We start from the raw sequence: 6,812 nt of genomic DNA on the forward strand, positions 1-6,812 counted from the left end.
TCTCTCCGATTCTGAGTGTGATTCACCTTTCCTGCTGGCAGAACCTCAGCTAGCACTACTGTATGGGAATTTATGGAATGCAGGCATGGCATCCCACACAGTATAGCATCTGACTAGGGGACCCCACTTCACAGTAAAGATGGCAAGGAAGCATTCTCATGATTATGAGGCCCTTTGGTTGTATTAGGGCACACATTCAGAAGCAGCTGGCCTCATAGTAGGCTGGCATGGGTCTTCAAAAGGCCAAGCTGAAGTGTCATTCAGAGGAAACACTCTGAAAGGATGGGATGCCATTTTTTAGGATGCAGTATGTACATAAAATCAAACTATTCTCTAATTATTACATACAATGTACATCTCCCTCCGCCCCATTGTAATGCTATTCTAAGCATTTACATGTCCTTGGGACAGATGGACCAGAGTCTACATCTTGATTCCAAAACTTGTTAACTGCTGACATTGAGCAAGTTAGCCTAATTCATCCACCTGTAACATGGGAAATGTGTTTGCTTTAGAGGCATGCTTTGAAAATTAAACAATATAAAAGGGAGGGAAACACGTAACACATCGCTTAATTTTTTGTGCTATTTATCATTTCCTTTTTCTTGAGCCTTTATCCTTTGGATTTTAAAACACAGTACTGCTAACTCTCTCCTCCTATTCATTAACTACCTCCTTTTTCTGGTTGGCAATGCCATCCTCCTCTTCCAATTCCTTCTTGGTTCTTTGTGTTTTTTATTTTATATTATTTCTGGGTGCATTCATTGTTTAAAGAGTTTCTTTACCACATATATCCTCATCCCTCATCCATTTATACAACAAGGCTGGATCAGTCTCCTGATATCAGACTTAACTGGAAAAATCTACATATATGTAGAGCTCAATATCTTTAAATATGAATACTTTTTCCCCACATATGACCCATTTTTGTTTTCCCTTATCTACCTAATATTACCACTATCCACCCAATCATGTAATCAGGAACCTCAGAGTCATCCAATACTTCATCTTCATCAAAATTTTTGTGTCACATGTCACTAACTCATCAGTTCTATCTTCTAAATAATTCTCAAACCTCACTCTGACTGTAGTAATTTATGTTTAGCTCATTTGTTTTTTTACCTGATATTTCCTACACCCTCATATCTCTAAAACCTGTCTTCCATATTTTGAACAGTATATTTTTGTTTGTTTATTTGTTTTTCTTTTTATGGCCACACCTGCAGAATACGGAAGTTCCCAGGCTAGGGATCGAATCAGAGTTGCAGCTGCTGGTCTACACCACAGCCAGAGCGACACAGGATCTGAACCATAGCTTTGACCTATGTTGCAGCAACATCTGATCTTTAACCATTGAGTAAAGCCAGAGATTGAACCCACATCCTCATGGAGATTGTTGGTTCTTCACATGATGAGCCGCAATGGGAACTCCAGAATATTTATCTTAAAATGCAGATTCCAGGGAGTTCCCGTCGTGGTGCAGTGGTTAACGAATCTGACTAGGAACCATGAGGTTGCGGGTTCGATCCCTGGCCTTGCTCAGTTGGTTAAGGACCCAGCGTTGCTGTGAGCTGTGGTGTGGGTTGCAGATGTGGCTCGGATCCTGCGTTGCTGTGGCTCTGGTGCAGGCCGGCAGCTACAGCTCCGATTCGACCCCTAGCCTGGGAACCTCCATATGCTGTGAGAGTGGCCCTAGAAACGGCAAAAAGACAAAAAAAAAAAAATGCAGATTCCATTGTGCTACTCTCTTATGTGTAGGATTAGTTCTGAACTTTGCATGATACACAAGGACTTCAGTGATCTTGCCTTTGCTTACTTTTTTTTTTTCAGTTATAAAACACTATATATATATATATATATATATTTCTTTTTTTTAATTGCTATTTCCCCGATACAATTTTTTTGCTACTGTATAGCATGGTGACCCAGTTACACATACATGCATACATTTTTTTAACTTCTTGAGCCTCATCTCCTTCATCTCCTTTAGCTTTCCACCCCTACTCTCACACAGTTTCACCAAACCAATGATAATTATAGAGGTCCAATCCCTCTTTTCTCTTTAATTCTTTTTGCATGTTCCATGCATATGCATGAGAAACATCTACTTATCCTTTGAGACCATGCATGAATGCTAAGATGTCTCTCTTTTTCAAAAACCGAAAAACTTATCTCCATTACAGCCATAATAAATGTTTGGAGGAATGGTAACATTCCTACAATAAATTCCAAATGTCTCAAGATGACTATTCTGAATGGTGACATATATTTTAATATGCACATTCTGATATACTTGATTAAAGAAATCCATTTTATTACTTTATATTCACAGTGTAAACACAGCAAGTTAGTTATGGGACCTGATTTTGGAAAATTAGCTGTTGCAGCCTAGAGATCAATATTGTTTTGGGGAATATATTTTCTGTCATTAAATCAGTGACAATCCAATGTTTTCATTAAATCTGCAATGTCTCCCTCTGTGTTGCCCATTCTAAAAAAATTAGCATTCTCAGAAGAATTTGATAACATCTTGCTAATTCTGGTTTATGATTTTTATAATATACTATTGGGTAAAATGATTATAAAATGATTAATGATTTGTTAAGTATTTTCTACAATTGCCTAGTCAAAATAACTGTGTTTTAAGTTGTAGAAGTCAGTCTCTTAAATTACTTGTTAGATTTCAGTGAAGCAAATACAAATAAGAAAAAGGTAACATGTATTTTACCTTTCAGAAATATAAATTTCATCAGCTCCATGGAACTATAAAATATGTTTTATACTTCTCAGGCAGAAACACACATAAGAAAATGATTAGGAATTCCTGTTGTGGTTCAGTGGTAACAAACCCAACTAGTATCCATGAGGATGTGAGTTCAATCCCTGTCTCTGCTCAGTGGGTTAAGTATCCAGCATTGCCATGAGCTGTGGTGTAGGTTACAGATGTAGCTCAGATCCTGCATTGCTGTGGCTGTGGCGCACACTGGCAGCTGCAGCTCCGATCCAGTTGCTAGCCTGGGAACTTCCATATGCCACACAGGAGGTCCTAAAAAAAAAAAAAGAAAGAAAATGATTTATAGAGCTGAAAATGATGGGTACTTGGCTTTTAATCTGGAAATGATTGATGCTTAATGACATCTGGAAATATAAATGAACAAATGAAAGAACAAATGAATGAATGAATAAATAAATGAGACCAAAAAACTTTGCATGTCTTCTGTATACTTAAATAATAGCAATTCTGATTTTTTTTTTTTTTGTCTTTTTTAGGGCCACACCTGTGGCATATGGAGGTTCCCAGGCTAGGGGTCTAATTGGAACTGTAGCCGCCGGCCTATACCACAGCCACAGCAATGTGAGATCCGAGCCACATCTGCACCCTGCACAGCTCACAGCAACACCAGATCCTTAACCCAGTGAGCAAGGCCAGGGGTTGAACCCGCAACCTCATGGTTCCTAGTTGGATTCATTAGGAACTGAGCCATGACGGGAACTCCAAAACCTTATTTTTAATTTTTTTTTGTCTTTTTAGGGCCTGAATTTTTAAATTATGTTAATTTTAAAAGATAATTTATTAATAATAAATTTATAATAATAGTTAATAATAATTCATTTTAAATTGAAATATTGTGGCACTTTGGTACAAACTCCTTTTTTTGTTAATTAATGATTTTTTTGTCTTTTTAGGGCTGCACTCACTGCATGTGGAAGTTCCCAGACTAGGGGTGAAATTGGAGCTGTAGCTGCTGGCCTACACCACAGCCACAGTGCAACCTGCACTGCAGCCCACAGACAAAGCCGAATCCTTAACCCAATGAACGAGGCCAGGGATCGAATGTCTGTTCTCATGGATACTAGACAGATTCATTTCTGCTGAGCCATAATGGGAACTCCAATTAATTTTTTTAAATGTGCCCACACTAAGCTGGACTGAGCCAATGAAAAACCATAGGCTTTTTGTTTATTACAGCCCTCCCAAATTCCTTTTCCTCTTTATAAATGCACTCTCCTTCACTTGGCATGCAGGAACTTACATGTGACCCTGTTTGCTAAAAAATAACTGGGTATGTATTTATTCAGGTCAATATTTTTTGTAGCCCATATAGGAGACAGAGAAGACTCTCAAAGTTTCTAGGGGTGGTGAGCAAAAGGTGTGGTACCCACAACTGAACACATTGTTGCTCACTGCTTTTCTCACTATCCCTGGAGTTTGCAGGTAGGTCTTTTTCCTGGATCTGAGCTCATGCCCTCTTTGTGTTTGAAGCTCTCCAGGTTTTATTTGAGATCTATTTTACATTTTTGTCTTTATGACTAAGGCTTGGTTTTTGTATGCAAGCACTCACTTAGCACCTTGATCTGATGTTGAGTCAGACTGTTTCAACCAAAGCTGACTGAGAACACCTTTAACCCATACCTTTGGGAATTGGGCCTGTATCACTGAAACTGTGCAGGTTTTTCAGCCTTTAACCTTATTTCCAGCTATTTTCTAGAAAGTTGAAAGTCTTTGGCCTGGCTTCTATGGGACCAAGCTTTGCTTGTTCATTTGTTTTTGTTTTTGTTTTTTGTTTTTGTTTTGTTTTGTTTTGTTTTAGAATTGGAGATATTCAGGCTTGCAAGTGGTTTGAACTGCGCTGAATGAGCTGTTTGAAAATTGATCTCTTACTCTAGGAATAAACCTCTGAGAAATGGGATCCCAGTTATCTAAGGATTTTGAGGGTGCCTCCTCTAAAGTCTCTCCAGCTGATTTTATGTTTAAAAACTGGAGATCCTTCCTTTTGTGTAATTCTAACTAAATGAACTGACCTGACTGAAGGCAATTTAGAATATCTACAGCATTATGGGGAATGTTAGAAATCCCCAAACTTAATTTTCTTAAAACTGAATTGGTCTACAATTGCTCAAACCTTTCCAGAACTCCATGGAATGCTTACTTTGATTAAAATTTTGAGTCCTTCCAATGTTATCAGGAGTCTAAAGTTGACTCTCTGCAAAAGAAGATTTTAAGTTTAACTGAGGTAAGCAAATGATTAAAGAAAAATAAAATGGCTCCTGAAGCCTCAAGCTCTTCTCCCTTGGCTCCTTGTGCTTCAGATCCTCTTTTCCACTTCCTCTCTATGCTGCCTACACCCCTTCTGAACACTCAGTTCCCCTGTACTAAATCTCTTGCTGAACTTGCCTTTTTCTCTGAAACTCGCTCCATCGTTCTGATGTTTCCTCTGAACATGTCCCATTTAAAATGAAGCTTTCCAAGGATCCTGAAGCTAAACCCCTAATTTTGTATACTCCTTGACTAAAACTTAACTGAGTCACAATCAAAGATGTTCCCAAAGTAATCAAAGATTCCCACAGATTTGCAGAAGAATTGAATATAGTCATTCAAATTTATTAACCTAGTTTCTGTGACTTATATCACCTAGTTCGTATGTTTGTTGGTGTGGCCAGGCCTAGCACTGGATGAAAATACTCATTTAGTAAACTCTGAAAGCTCTCTAGAATTATAACTGGGAAACCAGCCAGCTTATATGATCAGGCTTGGGCAATCACTAGGCAACTTCATCAAGCTATTCCAAGTGCTTTTCTTTACTTTCCTTTTTTGGCTGTGCTTGTGACATGCAGAATTTCTTGGGTCAGAGACTGAACTTGCATCATAGCAGTAACCCAAGCCATAGCAGTGAATAATGCCAGATCCTTAACCCACTGAGCCACCAGGGAACTCCCCAAGGACTCTTCTAAAAGCTGTTGATTGGTACAAAATTCAGACTTGCACACACAACTGTCAAACCTGTACATGATTATTACAGTTGACTTCAGACTGATTAAAAAAATTCTAGTCTTCTTTTACATGTTGAGTCCAACCAGCTTGGTTTCTTTCTTTCTTTCTTTCTTTCTTTCTTTCTTTCTTTCTTTCTTTCTTTCTTTCTTTCTTTCTTTTGTCTTTCCTTCCTTCCTTCCTTCCTTCCTTCCTTCCTTCTTCCTTCCTTCCTTCCTTCCTTCCTTCCTTCCTTCCTTCCTTCCTTCTTTCCTTCTTTTCTTCCTTCCTTTTGGCTATACCTGTAGCATGTAGAAGTTCCTGGGCCAGGGATAGAACTCACACCACAGTGATGACAATGCCAGATCCTTAACTGCTAGGTCACTAGGGAACTCCCTAATCAGGTTAGCTCTTAACTCTGTGTTTGTTAATAGGGCAAACTAGAATATTTTCCTTCAAGAAAAAAGGATCAGGATAGAATGGGAAACCATGTCCCCTGCAGATGTAGTTATTGTGGCAAACCCTGGTCGGTCATACTCTAGATGAGTCACCTAAAAGGAAGATGCTAAAATTCTTAATCTTCAACTCTAGATAACAAAGGCTCTAAAAAACTCTTAAACCCTACTACTTTCGGCCATTATTGCAAAGAACCAGGACACTGGGAATGGGATTACTCCAAATTCAAGTACTTCTGGTGCTTTTAGCCCTCTAACCAGTCTTTCTTTCCAAAATCTGTTCAATTCTCAATGACAGGGCTGAAGGACCTATGGGGATGCTTTGCAATCCTCTCTATTAATGCTTTCAAGGAACATTTCTCCAAATTAGGGATTAATCTCTTTAGTCCTAACTGATACCCAAGCCACACTTGGTGCTTATTACCACTACTATCAATACAGCCCCTGCCTCAGAGGACTAGAATTGTTCAAATAGTATGAATCTCCAATGAACGTAAAGAAGTTCCTATTTCTGAACCTCTTTGCTTTTGTTCAGGCCCTTTGAGAGATAAATATTCCTTTCTCCTTAGTTTTTCTGCTTCTACCAATTTATTAGGCCAAGATATTTC

This window comes from Sus scrofa, chromosome 4 (genome assembly GCF_054392235.1).
Source record: "Sus scrofa isolate SSC_HxYL_T2T_F1_AM1 chromosome 4, Sscrofa_HxYL_maternal_Yorkshire_Landrace_v2.0, whole genome shotgun sequence".
Lineage (NCBI taxonomy): Eukaryota > Metazoa > Chordata > Mammalia > Artiodactyla > Suidae > Sus > Sus scrofa.